Below are 14,658 nucleotides of genomic sequence, written 5' to 3'. Positions count from 1 at the left end.
AGGATTCAGAATATAAGTTACTTAGTGGGGAATGAGGAGGGGATGGATGAGTCTGGAAAGGGTTTGGGGCACTGGGAAAAGAGTACCAGCTGCTGTATTCGGGGTCGTAGTGATTCTTCTCTCACTCGGATAGTTGATTGAGGGAGAAGGTGTCTCTTAATTTCCGTCTTTTTTTTTAATTACTGTCTTTTAACGTTTGTACTATCACAAGTTGTTTTCACGGTGGTGAGATAGCTTGAATTTCCATTAATAAAAGTGTGAATTCTGAGTCATTTATTTGCTGGTTACTGATTCAGTAGTCAGTGGAATTTGGTGATTTATGTAACTCCTTTCTGTTATTCATTTCTGGTGCCAATAGCTTTGCACGCGCTTGTGTATATATATTCAGCCATGTTGTTATAGTAGTTAAATTTTGACAGCCTTGACCCCAAAAAAGTAAAAATAAATAAAAAGCAGCTGATTTTACAGCCTCAGTTAAAGTAGCTGATGAAATCATCCGGACTCCAGAAGGCTTGTAATATGCCTTTTTATGAAATTTTTAATGGCACTGATATGTTTTGAATTTTTCTCAGCAGGATGCTCATCATTCTTTTATTGATGATTGTGAAATCATAGTTGATTACAACCGACAGCAGTTGATGCCTGGATGGATTCCTAGAAGGTTAGGTCAGTTAAAGTGACTCATTCTTTAAGTTGCATTTCTACCCACAGAGCCAGAGCCAACTGATTATTTTCTGTTCTCTTCTGCAGGTGGTGGTCTTAGTGGGAAGAAGGAATTATGACAACTTCGTTTTTGGGGAAGAGAAAAACCATTTCATGCACCACTGTATAGTTCAATCTTCTTATCTGCAAACTATATTTTTCCTTATTTCTCAACTATCCTATAACCTAGTTTTCAAAGACATGTGGCAACCGCTAGTGTGTCAAATTCAAATGAATATTGAAGCATCATGTTAATTGGTTGATTGTTAGAGTAAAATTATATTGACCTCAGTTGAGATTTGTCTAAATTATGTTTACCCTTCTTTTGTATCCCTTATTTGTATGGAAGGTTGTACAAGCGGGAGTATGTGTTTGCAAAAGTTTAAATGGGACCAATACCACCAATTGAGATAAGTCCTGGTTGTTGTTATTTTTTATTATTATTACTATTTTTCAATGGAAATTTAATCCACAGCAATTCAATGTAATTTTTGAAATATCAGAGTAGGTGAGTGTAATTTAGTCAAATCTCACGGTTCAGTATAATTTTTTCAATTATTTACTAATGTAAATAAGGGGATGAATCGGAACAATGGTAAAACAGTTTCTTTTTGTGAAGCTCTATATATAAATTATTTTTGTATTATAACAAGGGTTTTAAAATTAAATTGCTTTCTAATTTTTTTTAATCAAAATATGAAATGCAGGAGGATAAGTGACTTGAATGGAACTGATTCTACTTTTCCTAGAGTTGATAATATGAAACGACTGAAAACATTGTGAGTGAATTGTTTTAATTATTTTATTTTTATTTTATTTTTTCCCTTTGCATGTCAGTGCCTCAGGGACTGATTTAAGGAGCACAAAATCTAAATATAAAAATACTAATTATATATATATAGGGGACGGATCCGTTTACAAACTTTTTTTAAATTTTTTTATAAATTACACTATGTTCTCCCGGGAGAACATAATGTAACTAGTGTTCGCCCGGGAGAACATAGTGCAGTTTGTAAGAGTTTGTAAATAAAAAAGTTTGTAAATATAATCTGCCTCATATATATATATATATATATATATATATATATATATATATATATATATGCGAAATTCACATGTTTGATTGTTTAACAGGATATTAAGGAGTTGCAATATTAATGACTCACTTCCTCATTATCTTGCAAACTTGACACTTTTGCAAGTCCTGTAAATGGGGATTCATTCTTTTTCTGGATTAATTTTGATTATCTTATTTAAGTTCAGTTAAGATACTTGCAATTTGAAAAGCCTAAACCACCCAATCAGAAAACCTAAAGGGTTGATTAAAGAAGTGGTTTCATGAAAAACACACATTCATCAAATGCTGTTGTTTTGAGTTTTCTGCATGTTCTGCAGTGTCAGATTTAGTTGCATGGCTCCATCCACTTTATAAATGCTTCTTGTGGTCATTACATCTAAACAATAAATAATTTGATGTTTATTTTCTTTAACATTCTTTAACTTATTCTGGATAAAATTTCACTTTCAGAGACCTTAGCTACAACAAATTAAGTGGAGACTTTCCAAGAAATATTGAAGATTTAACAGGAGCAACCTACATGTAAGAATTTTTTTAACATTTTCCATATTAATTTTACTCAAAAGGGGAGTAGACATTTATTGGATGTTAAATAGCCTTAGTTAATTTACAAAACTCTGGCTGCTTACCCTGTAGAAGCCACTTTCTATTTATAAATAATCAAATTAATATTAGGCTTCAGATATTATACTCCATCCTACTTGTTTAATGTCTATAATATCTTTAATGGTTTCTTTACATAAAAATTTCAAGTTATGTCTTTGGTGTTAGCTGTTTAAATCCAATTGAATCCTTAAAGAGGAAACTCAACTCAGACGCATGTACAATTGTCTTTAGCTTAGTATAGCTTAACTAGACCAAAGCATGTTTGTGACTAGTGCATGATGAAACGGGGAAATTTTATGAATCAGGGATGCACCCTTTCTGAAGTATACATGGATAAGACTGTATCTATGTTAGGAGTAGCCTAACGGAGAGACAAGAACTGAAGAACAATCAAGAAATGTATTATTTTCATGTATCCCAATTCTACAAAAGAGTTCTATTTATACAGCAATATTCACTAACTCTCTAACTAACTCAACCAACTAACTAATTGACCCTTGACTGCTACATTACTCAAGCTACAAAGTCCTTGAGTATCACAGAATGTTGCCTCACTCTCTTAGATGCTCTACGTGTAACACTACCCTCCGCTTCAAGAACGACCTTGTCCTCAAGGTTCAAATTTGGATAACACCTACGCAACTCCTCTTCGAACTCCCAAGTTGAGTCATCGGGTAGTGCAGGTGTCCATTGGACCAAAAATTGGCGTTGAGGAACCCCTCTGTCGGATGTCATCCGAACTGACAGTATAGCCAATGGACTTTGGACTGGTTTGTTAGAAACAGTAACTGCAGGTAAAGGCAAGGGTTGAGCATCCAAGCTTCCTCGAAACGGTTTGAGCAAGGAAACATGAAAAGTTGGATGGATTTGGCAATTCGGTGGCAACTGTAATTGGTAAGAAACACTGCCCAGCTTCTTCTCAACAGGGTAAGGACCAAAATAACGTTTGGCCAACTTGTGACTAGCACGTCTTTCCACAGTTACTTGCCTATATGGCTGGAGCTTAACCCATACTAAGTCTCCCACTTCAAAAGAACGGTCCTTCCGATGCCTATCACTTTGTATCTTCATCCGGTTTCTAGCTTGCTGTAATTGAGCCTTTAAACGAGAAAGAACCTCATCTCTTTGCTCAAGAAGGAATTCTACTGCCTCTACCTTGGTTAATCCCCTAGGAAGGTGGGGTATCTGCACTGTTTCTTGCCAAAGACATCCTCAAATGGACTCATACCAATACTAGAATGTACACTCGTATTGTAATGAAACTGAGCCCAACCCAATTATTCAGTCCACTCTTGTGGTTTTTCATGACAGAATGAACGCATGTATTGCTCCAAGTAGCAATTGGTCACCTCGGTTTGACCATCCGATTATGGAAGGTATTCTGAACTAGTGTGCAATTTTGTCCCACTCAACTTGAACAACTGGGACCAGAATTGGCTGACAAAAATAGGATCCCTATCTGTCACTATGGAACGCGGGAATCCATGTGAATAAACTATTAATTCACAAACAGCCTGGCCACAACAGCAGCTGTGAAGGAACGAGGTAGAGAGCCAAAGTAGGCAAACTTGGAGAGTCTATCCACAATAACCACAATGGTTGTGTGACCCTTTGATGATGGCAGTCCCACAATGAAATCCATGGACAAGTCTTCAAAGATGCCTTCAGGAATGGATAAGGGCTGCAGCAAGCCACTTGGCTTAGAGGCTTCATATTTAACCTGTTGGCAAACAGTGCATTGCCTAACAAAGTCCTTCACATCTTGTCTCATCAAAATCCAATAAAATGTGGCAGAAAGTCGCAAGAAAGTCCTTAGCACACCTGCATCTCCTCCAACTGGTGTGGAATGAGCCTCCTATATTAACAAAGGAAGAATCTATTGTTATGAAACAAAACTTCATCCTTCACAGTCAAATGGTTATCTGTGTTAGGGTTGCTCTTCAATTTTTCATGGTATTGCAGCAAATAAGGATCCTCAACATTATGTTTCTTTATTTCTTGTAAAACATCAAAAACAGGTTCAGAGATAAGAGCATGCACCATGCCACTGTCATGCACTCTTGATAAGGCATCCGCTGCAACATTACTAATTCCAGCCTTGTATTCAATTGAAAAAGTGTAACCAAGCAACTTACACAAATATTTTTGCTGCACTGTAGTTTGAATGGTCTGATTGAGCAACTCCTTGAGGCTTTTATGGTCTGTCCGTATGACAAAAAAGGACCCAAGTAGGTACTGCCTCCATTTTTTACAGCAGATGTGATTGCATACAACTCCCTCACATACATTGAAGCTGCTGCCATTCTTGGAGAGAGCTTTTTGCTGAAAAAAGCCAAAGGTCGTTCACCTTGCAACAACACTGCCCCAACACCAAAATTTGAAGCGTTTGTCTCAATAACAAAAGGCAATGAGAAATCGGGCAAGTTGAGGACTGGAATCTGGATCATAGCATCCTTAAGCTGTTGGAAAGCTTGCGTAGCAGCACTGTCCAACGAAATTTGACAGAAGATTTGAGCAATTGAGTCAAAGGACTTGCTATCATAGCATAATTCTTGACAAAACGCCTATAGTAATCGGTCAAGCCAAGAAATCCCCTAAGTTGTTTCACATTTCAGGGTAGGGCCCATTCAACCATAGCTTGAACCTTCTTATCATTAGCATGAACTCCTTGATAGAAACCACATGACCCAGATAATCAATAGAGGTTACCCCAAAAGAGCATTTCGAAGCCTTCACAAAAAATCTATGCATCAGTAAGCACTCTAAAGCAATTCCCAAGTTCAGAACATGGTCCTCCATTGTTTACTAAAAACTAAGATGTCATCAAAGAAAACTATGATGAATTTGCGTAAATGGGGTTTTAACAAGTGGTTCGTCACGGCTTGGAAGGTTACTGGAGCGTTGGTCAAACCAAAGGGCATGACTAGGAACTCATAGTGTCCTTCATGAGTCCTAAACGCAATCTTGGGAATATCTTGTGGTAGAACTCGAATTTGATGGTACCCGACTCTCAAATCCAGTTTACTAAAGACCCTAGCTCCACCTAATTCATCAAGTAGCTCGTCAATCGAAGGTATGGGAAACCTATCCTTGATAGTGATGGCATTCAATGCTCTATAATCGATACACATGCGCCAAGTATTGTCCTATTTACGCACCAAAAGCACTGGTGAAGAGAAAGAACTCTGAGAATGTTGTATGAAACCAGCCGAGAGTAATTCTGTCACCTGCCTTTCGATCTCAGATTTTTGATGATGAGCATATCTAAAAGGTTTTACATTCACCTGTCCTGAATTGTCCTTCAAATGGATAGCATGATCTAGGCCCCTAAATGGAGGAAGCTCGTGAGGAACCTGAAATGTAGACTGGTACTGCACTAGAACTAGCCAAAGTGCTTTAGGAACCTTAGCTCTGAGAGTAATTAGTTCTGGTTCAATCGGTACTGCAGCACATTCGGATTCCAGGCTTAGTGCATAACAACTAGATATGTTGTCCTTGCACAGATTCATACCCGTTCCAGATATTGTAGATTCCAAATTCCCCTTCAATACAACCTGTTGTCCTTGCCACTGGAACTCCATGGACAGCTCCACATAATCGTGTGTGACCCTGCCTAATTGTTGCAGCCAAGGCATTCCCAAAATCACACTAAGATCAAATAAATCCAGCACCCAGAAGTCAATCAGAAAAATATCCTTGCAAATCAATTGGAACATTGAGACACCTCCTATCAGTCACCGAGAATTCACCATTACCCAAGAAAACGCGCAGTTTCCTAGCACGAGTTATGGGCAACTCTCACTCACTAGCTAACTACCTCTTGATGAAGTTATGAGTACTTCCTGAGTCAACCATTACCGACACCACACAATTCTTAATGATAGAGGAAAACATTAGGGAATTGGTACCTGACCTATCATCCAAAGTATGCAAGGCACCATCTTTTGTCTCCTGTGTAAAGCCATCAGCCTGCCAGAGTATTTCTTCTCCCTCTTCTGCATCCTCTGGGGAATCATTGAAATCTCCAACCATTAACAACAACTTATTCTTACACCTATGTTTTGATGTCCACTTCTCGTCACAGTAATAACAAATACCCAATTCCCTTTTTGTTATGCAAGTCAGCATGTGAGAATTTTTTCATGGCTGGTGGAGCAGGCAATGCTAACCTCAAATTTGGAGGACCAAGTGGAGGCACTTGAGTCGCTGAGGAATTGGTAATGGTAGGAATGGACTGATTGGTAGAAGATGGTACGGTACCCTTAGAATTTGAGACTGAGAATCTCGAAGGAAATCGTTTGTGGCTGGAGTAAAAAGTATTTCGGAGTTCCATGTGGTGGTCATCATAAGCTAAGGCATACTGCATTGCTTGATGCAAATTAGCAGGTAAACGGAGTTGCACTGCACTCTTGAGTTCTGTTTGCAATCCAGAAATAAAGAAACTCATATACAAATCATCATCCCACCCAGGTACTTGATTGATTAATACCTCAAACTGCTGAATATAGTCACGCAGTGTAGATGTTTGTGTTAATTTTGATAACACTCCCTTCAAGTTTGTATAGGTCGAAGCTCCAAATCTCTCACGAAGAGCCTTTGTCAGATCTTCCCACGAACGAATTAAGCCGTTACTATACATCCATTGATACCAAGCTGCTGCCATCCCATCCATACGCAACCCAGCTACCGGTACCTTGAAATCCTCTGGAACCTGTTGTTGAACAAAGAATAACTCTGTACGAAATATCCAATTATTTGGATCCGTTCCACTGAAAATTGGAATCTCCAACCTAATCGCCTCGGTTAGGTTTCGTGGATCCAATTCTCCACGATTGAAAGGATGAGGCGACGTTGTCTCCGTATGTTGAACATGTGGTGGAATCCGAGATTGAGATCACGCCGATAGCGGTCTTCCCTCCCGAGAATTGCTTCATGCAGTTGCTGGAGTTGCGCTGTTAGAGTCGCAAATTAGGCCTGGTTTTCCGATCGACTTTCAACGAAACGCTGCTCCACGCGACTTTGAAAAGCAGAATTCTCCTCCTTGTCATGTTCAACCTGAGCTTGCATTGCAGAAAAATCATCTGCCAATTCTTGCAGACGCATCGTGAATTCAAGGAATGAAATCACCAATTGTTAGGAGTAGCCTAACGGAGAGACAAGAACTGAAGAACAGTTAAATGTAAAAGAATACGTTATGTATTGATCTGTGTCAAGGAGTTACAATATATAGAGACCCTAATGGGCTTAAGTGTAAGGCCCAAACCTAATCCAAACCTAATCCTAATACAGTCAGAATACAGTCAGACTATTTACGGATAAGACAGAATCCAATCATATCTAATCAAATCTAATCATATCATATCTAATATTCTAACACTCCCCCTCAAGCTGGTGCGTATATATTATGAGCACCAAGCTTGTTACAAATGTATTCAACCCGAGGACCTCTAAGAGCTTTAGTGAAAACATCTGCTAGTTGATTAGACGAGTTGACAAAAGCTGTCTTGATTTCTCCTGACTGAATCTTTTCCCGAATGAAGTGACAATCAATCTCTATATGTTTGGTCCTCTCATGAAAAACAGGACTAGAGGATATATGTAGCGCAACTTGATTATCACAGATGAGTGTCATGGGTTGTTTCTGTTCACAAAGATGAAGCTCCTGAATCAACTGCTTTAACCAGATCAACTCACAGGTAGTATTTGCCATTGCACGATACTCAGCTTCTGCACTAGATCGGGAAACAACAGGTTGTTTCTTGCTTTTCCATGAGATTAAGTTTCCTCCGAAGAAGACACAATAACCAGAAGTAGAGCGTCTGTCCGAGGGTGATCCTGCCCAATCGGCATCTGAGTAACCACAAATTTCTGTATTTCCCTGATCCGAATACAACAAACCTTTTCCTGGTGCTCCTTTGATGTATCGGAGGATCCTCACAGCAGCATCCCAATGTGAATCACAAGGGGAATCAAGGAACTGACTGGTCGTACTGACAGCGAAAGAAATATCTGGCCTAGTCACAGTAAGATAATTGAGCTTCCCAATTAGCCTCCGATAACGTCCAGGGTCAGATAACGGCTCTCCCTGTCCGGGTAATAACTTGACATTAGGATCCATAGGTGTATCAACTGGTTTACTCCCCAACATACCAGTTTCTTCTAGGATATCCAAGGCATATTTCCTTTGACAGATAGAAATGCCCTGTCTTGATTGCGCCACCTCAATTCCCAAGAAGTAACGCAGCTTCCCAAGGTCCTTTGTTTGAAATGTACTAAACAAATGTTGTTTTAACTGACGAATTCCGTCTTGATCACTTCCGGTGAGAATGATGTCGTCAACATAGACTAACAAATAGATACACTTATCAGGAGATGTAATCCTATAAAACACAGAATGGTCAACTTTACTGCGGATTAAGCCAAACGCCTGAACAGCAGAACTGAAACGACTGAACCATGCTCGAGGAGACTGCTTGAGACCATATAAGGATTTTCGAAGACGACACACCTTTCCAGACTCCCCCTGAGCAACAAAACCAGGTGGTTGCTCCATGTAAACTTCTTCTTGTAAATCACCATGAAGAAAGGCATTTTTGATGTCAAGTTGAAGGAGTGGCCAGTGACGAACAGCAGCAAGGGCAAGAAAGAGGCGGACTGACGCCATCTTAGCGACCGGAGAAAATGTATCGCTATAATCAAGGCCAAAGATTTGAGTAAAACCCTTGGCAACTAAACGTGCCTTGAGACGATCAATATGGCCATCAGGTCCAACTTTCACAGTAAAAACCCAGCGACAACCAACTATAGACTTCTCTGGAGGAGCAGAAACAAGGTCCCAAGTGCCATTGGAATGGAGTGCAGTCATCTCATCAAGCATTGCTTGGCGCCACCCAGGATGGGAAAGTGCTTCACCTGTGGTCTTAGGAATAGAAATAGAAGAAAGACTATAAACAAAGGTGAAATGAGGTGAAGAAAGACGGTCATAACTCAAAAAGGTATAAAGAGGATAAGGGTTACGCGTAGTACGTGTACCTTTTCTTTGAGCAATGGGAAGAGTCTCTGATGAAGGATCCGGAGGGGAAGAAGCAACAGCAGTGGGCGATGAGTCAGCAAGAGTCGAGTCGACAGGAGGCACAGTTTTGCGACGCTGATAGGTGAGAAGTGGACGGTCCTCAGGTATAGAAGCAATAGGTTGCTCATCTGGAATAGAAGCACCTGCAGCTGGCAAAGACAAGTCAAGAAAAGGGACAGGAAGTACATGATCAACTTGTGACATCTGAGATGGGATAGAATTAAAGGGTTTTTGATCAAGAAAAGTGACATCAGCGGAAACTAAGTAACGCTTAAGGTCGGGAGAATAACAACGATAACCCTTTTGAAGACGAGAATAACCAAGAAAGATACACTGAAAGGCTTTGGATGTTAACTTATCCTTACCAGGAGTGAGATCATGAACAAAACAAGTACAACCAAAAACATGTGGAGTTAGAGGATAAAGAGGAACATCTGGAAGCAATAGATTATGAGGAATGTCATTGTGGAGCACAGATGAAGGCATGCGATTGATGAGAAAACAAGAGATGAGTACAGCATCTGCCCAGAAGTGAAGAGGAACCTGCATATGAATAAGAAGGGTACGAGCAGTTTCAATGAGATGTCTGTTTTTACGTTCAGCCACCCCATTTTGTTGTGGAGTGTGAGGACAAGTAGTTTGATGTAAAGTACCTTGTGTGGCCAAGAAATTAGAAAAGTCAATAGAAACATATTCCTTAGCATTATCACTACGTAGAATACGAATAGAAACACCAAATTGAGTATGGATCTCAGTAGAAAACTTTTTATAAATGGAAAATAACTCAGAACGATTTTTCATTAAATAGGTCCAAGTGCAACGGGAAAAATCATCAATAAAGGTAACGAAATACCGAAAACCTAAGACAGACAAGGTACGACTTGGACCCCAGATATCTGAATGAACAAGAGAGAAAGGGGCATCAGCTCGTTTATTGACTTGACTGGCAAAAGAGGAGCGTGTATGCTTCCCTTGTTGACATGACACACAATCTAAAGACTGAAGACCGGACAAAAGAGGAACCATTTTCTGCAACTTTGAAAGACTTGGATGACCAAGGCGACTGTGGATAAGTTGTGGAGATTCTGTGAGAGAGCATGCTACTGAAGGACGAGGCACATCCAGATAATAAAGCCCCCGTGACTCACGACCCACTCCAATCATTTTCCCCGTACCCGGATCCTGCACAGAAACAGAATGGTTAGAGAAAGTAATGGTGCAAGTGAGGGAGTGGATCAACTTACTAATAGAAATTAAGTTATAAGGGATGCCAGGAATGTAATAGACAGATGTCAGGGCCAAGGTAGAGGTCGGACGAGCTTGTCCAATCCCACAAACTGGGGCTTTGGTTCCATCCGCAAGGGTAAAAGACGGTAAATGATCAGAATAAGTAAGAGATGTAAAGAGTTCCTTATTACCACAGAGATGATCGGTAGCACCGGAGTCAAATATCCAAGTGCCAAGTGATGTAGAATGAGAAACACAAGCAACGGGATTACCAGTATAAGGCTGAGACTGAGGAGAAGCCTTCCTGAGAGGGGTTTGGAGTGCAGCACAGTCCGAACCTGAACCAAATGATGCTTTGTCTGACTGAGCTATATTTGCAACAATAGAAGGAGAGTTAACCTCCGAGAGATCAGGAGATGCTGCTGCCATTTAAAGATAAAATATAAAAGCCGTAAACGAAGGCAAACGATATCCAATCAAGAAGAACCACGCGTCTAAGGTCAGACCCACAGAGAAACAATCACAGATCCAGAAAGGGGAGGAGAAGGCGAGCTTCTCTGTCCAAGACCGGCCGGAAAAAGCCGCCGGAATAGTGCTCACGCGCCGGCAGAAGGTGGCGCGTGAAGCCCACGCGCAGTGAAGACAGGTGGCGCGTGACGGCGCGTGGGAGATGCGTTGCTGACCGGACCACCACAGACCTGGTCGCCGGGAAGAAAGGGTCCTGATCGCGTGAAGTTTGGTCGGAAAAGTCGCCGGAAAAAGTCTCCGGTTGCCTGAACAGTGATTCTGACGGCGGGCGGTGGTTCCGGTGGCCGTCGGAGGTGCTGACGCGTTTGGAAAAATCACTCAGAGGCTGTTTACAGCCCTAGAAGGCTTGCCGGAAGGACGCACGGCAAGAAAGAGGACTCCTAAGCAGTGGGCTTAGGTTTTTTAAAGCAAAAAAAAAAAGGTTTCTGAGCGGAAGCGAGGGTTCCTAGAACGAAAGAGCTCTGATACCAAGTTAAATGTAAAAGAATACGTTATGTATTGATCTGTGTCAAGGAGTTACAATATATAGAGACCCTAATGGGCTTAAGTGTAAGGCCCAAACCTAATCCAAACCTAATCCTAATACAGTCAGAATACAGTCAGACTATTTACGGATAAGACAGAATCCAATCATATCTAATCAAATCTAATCATATCATATCTAATATTCTAACAAGAACAATCAAGTAATGAATTATTTTCGTGTATCCCTATTCTACAAAAGAGTTCTATTTATACAACAATATTCACTAACTAACTCTCTAACTAACTCAACCAACTAACTGACTGACCCTTGACTGCTACATTACTCAAGTTACAAAGTTCTTGAGTATCACAGAATGTTGTCTCACTCTCTTAGATGCTCTACATGTAACAATCTAAGAGGGTTTTATCATATTTTGTTGAAAGGGTCAGGATCCTGTAAAGTTCACTGATAGGTATCAGTGATAAAAGACAGCAGAATTTAAAGAAGTAAATGTATTTATAGTATTGATCTCAACTCAGATTCAAACTAATAATTCCAACAGTATTCGTGTGAGACAATTACAAAGCCACAACTATTACAAATAACTACTACCCAGAGCACTTAGAGAGGCTCTGTTTCTCTCCCTAATCACCCAATAGGATGCCCAAAAGTCCCAAGTTCAAAAGGATGATTCACTCCCATGCTCCTCCTATTTGTAACAACTTCGTGCTATAGACGTGACCACTCTCTTGCTGTTATTGCCTTGCTGTCCTTGCTGCCCGTGTGACTAATTTTCTTCATTAGTTGCTGCTGACTCACCTTGTCCATGTGGGACTACTCTGCTCTTTCTCCTCTTGTATATTTTCCCAAATCTGCCCTTGTTGATTGTATCATTCACCTTGCACTTTGGAGAGTAAATTGTTGAAAGGCTAAATCAATGACGTTGTTTTATCTTCTAAGCTTCTGAATTGACTTTTACAATACATATTATGCAGAGATCTTTCATATAACAACTTCAGTGTTGATCACCAAGAACCAGAGACATGTTATGAGCAAAATGTGTATGACTACTTACATTCATGTGCTCTTTTGTTTTTGTTTTTTTGGTAATGTCATGAAGCTATCTTAGTGTTAACCATCTCTTTCTGTGCCATAGGAACTTGTTTGCAAGCTTTCGAAGGAATAACTCGTAAGTTTTATATTTAAGGAATTAACCTTTATAACATGTAGATATATATACACTTTCCATTTCCTTTCGCTCGTGCAACTTATGTTGTTTACGTTTTGATTATACTGACCTTGTTCTCTCCCCTTCTTATTCCCTCAGAGGACCAGTTTCTTCCAAGAGCAGCACTAGAATCTGTACTAAAAGTAAGTTAATCAAATATGTAATTCATGCAAACTCAGCTATCTTACTCATATTGCCAAGCTAATGTTGTAATACTCCTTTACCAACATGTGAAAAAAGGATAAAGAAAAAGGAAAAAAGAAAAATAATGAGAGAATGGAACAATATAATTAGAAAGGATTTCTTTTTCTTGTTTCTGTTTCTTGTTGTACTTGACTTATCTAATAGTTTCTGATGGTGCTTGGTCCAAGCTCATGCCGTTTGATTGTAAAGAATCAATTCAATCCAAAAGTTAAGCTGTTGGTGAGAATACATTATGGTTTTATATATCTCAATACGCCCCTCACACGAGAGAGTCCACTGAATTTGAAGGGTGGACAATGCACAGGCCTACCTAACTGTGCGAACAAAGAAATTCCACTCGAAAGAAAGTGGAGGGCGGCGAGGATCGAACCCGGGACACGAGACTCTGATATCATGTAAAGAACCAATTCAACCTAAAAGCTTAAGTTGTTGGGTGATGATACATTGATGGTTTTATATATATCAACATTGATAAAGGCGAGTTGAGTTTTTGTGAAGCAGGTTGAAGTAACAAATGAGTATAATAATGGTGTTCTGCTCTATGCTTTCAATAAGAAGCCTGAGTTAAGCTCCCAAACAAATTGGAGTGCATCAAAATTCCTAGTTGTTGTAGCATACAGTCGCAAGTAACAAACACTACTAAATTTTAACTTGTCAATGAGGTTGTGGTAATATCAATAATAGTTCATTGCACGTCACTCAAAAAGTGCCTGAACATGAAGATGTTGAATTTTCATCTCTAAGGAGGTATTTCTTTGTGCTTAAATAAAGGCTCCACCATTCGAATAAGGTGGGAAGTACAAATTAATCACCTTGAAGGGATAGTGTTTAAAGGGGGAAAAACTCATGCCTCTTTATTTGTATTCTTTACTCTGTACATGGATATTTCCTCCAACTTAGTAAGGATTTCAGAAATATCTCATGAAAGATTCATTCTTGTTTCATAGGAGAAAGGAATGTTGAAAAACGAAAGCCTAAACCAACCCTTCCTTTTGGGAATATACAGTTTGTTATCTTCTATCATTAATTATTTAAAAGAACTCTTTTAAATAATTTGTCATCATTGTAAACTAGTAGAAATACTCCAACCAATTAATTTACTATTTTTCCATTAGTAACTGAGTCAATTAATTTATCGTTATTTTCATATAACGAGATCAATTAAATTATCATTATTAACGATACTGGAGCCATATACAATTACCATTATTTCCATTAATAATTGAGTGAATTAATTTTTCATTAAAGCAATTATAATGGAGTCTCACATACACCAAATCACTCTTGCCTGGATTTTTTTTTCAAACCCCGGTTATCGTACGGAACGTTTGATATTATTATTTTTCGTAATAGTCCCTCTGTTTGAAACTTTCTAACACGTCAACAATGCAGGGAAACCTGGGGTGAGGCTATCTATCTAAAAGTTATTATTTATATACTAGAAATACATTCAATCCTAGAATAACAATTTTTTAGGAATGATTATATAGTCTTCTACTGTGTTGTTATTTATATTGCTAAGATGCTTCCCCTCTCTATTTTATATC

The 14,658-nt window shown here is 39.4% G+C and overlaps 1 long non-coding RNA gene across 1 annotated transcript; it reads left to right on the top strand.

Annotated features, from left to right (window-relative positions):
• The first annotated feature begins 2,241 nt into the window (after positions 1-2,241).
• Positions 2,242-13,148, top strand: LOC133296868 (uncharacterized). The gene is made up of 4 exons (XR_009749561.1): positions 2,242-2,302; positions 12,675-12,740; positions 12,836-12,868; positions 13,007-13,148. It is a non-coding gene; the product is annotated as an uncharacterized LOC133296868 (long non-coding RNA).
• The last annotated feature ends 1,510 nt before the right edge of the window (positions 13,149-14,658 follow it).

This window comes from Gastrolobium bilobum, unplaced genomic scaffold (assembly GCF_033153095.1).
Source record: "Gastrolobium bilobum isolate Gb01-03AN ecotype WA unplaced genomic scaffold, APGP_CSIRO_Gbil_v1 utg7928, whole genome shotgun sequence".
Taxonomy (NCBI): domain Eukaryota; kingdom Viridiplantae; phylum Streptophyta; class Magnoliopsida; order Fabales; family Fabaceae; genus Gastrolobium; species Gastrolobium bilobum.
Note: the sequence above shows the minus strand (reverse complement) of the source record. Positions and strands in the feature narration are given on the sequence as shown.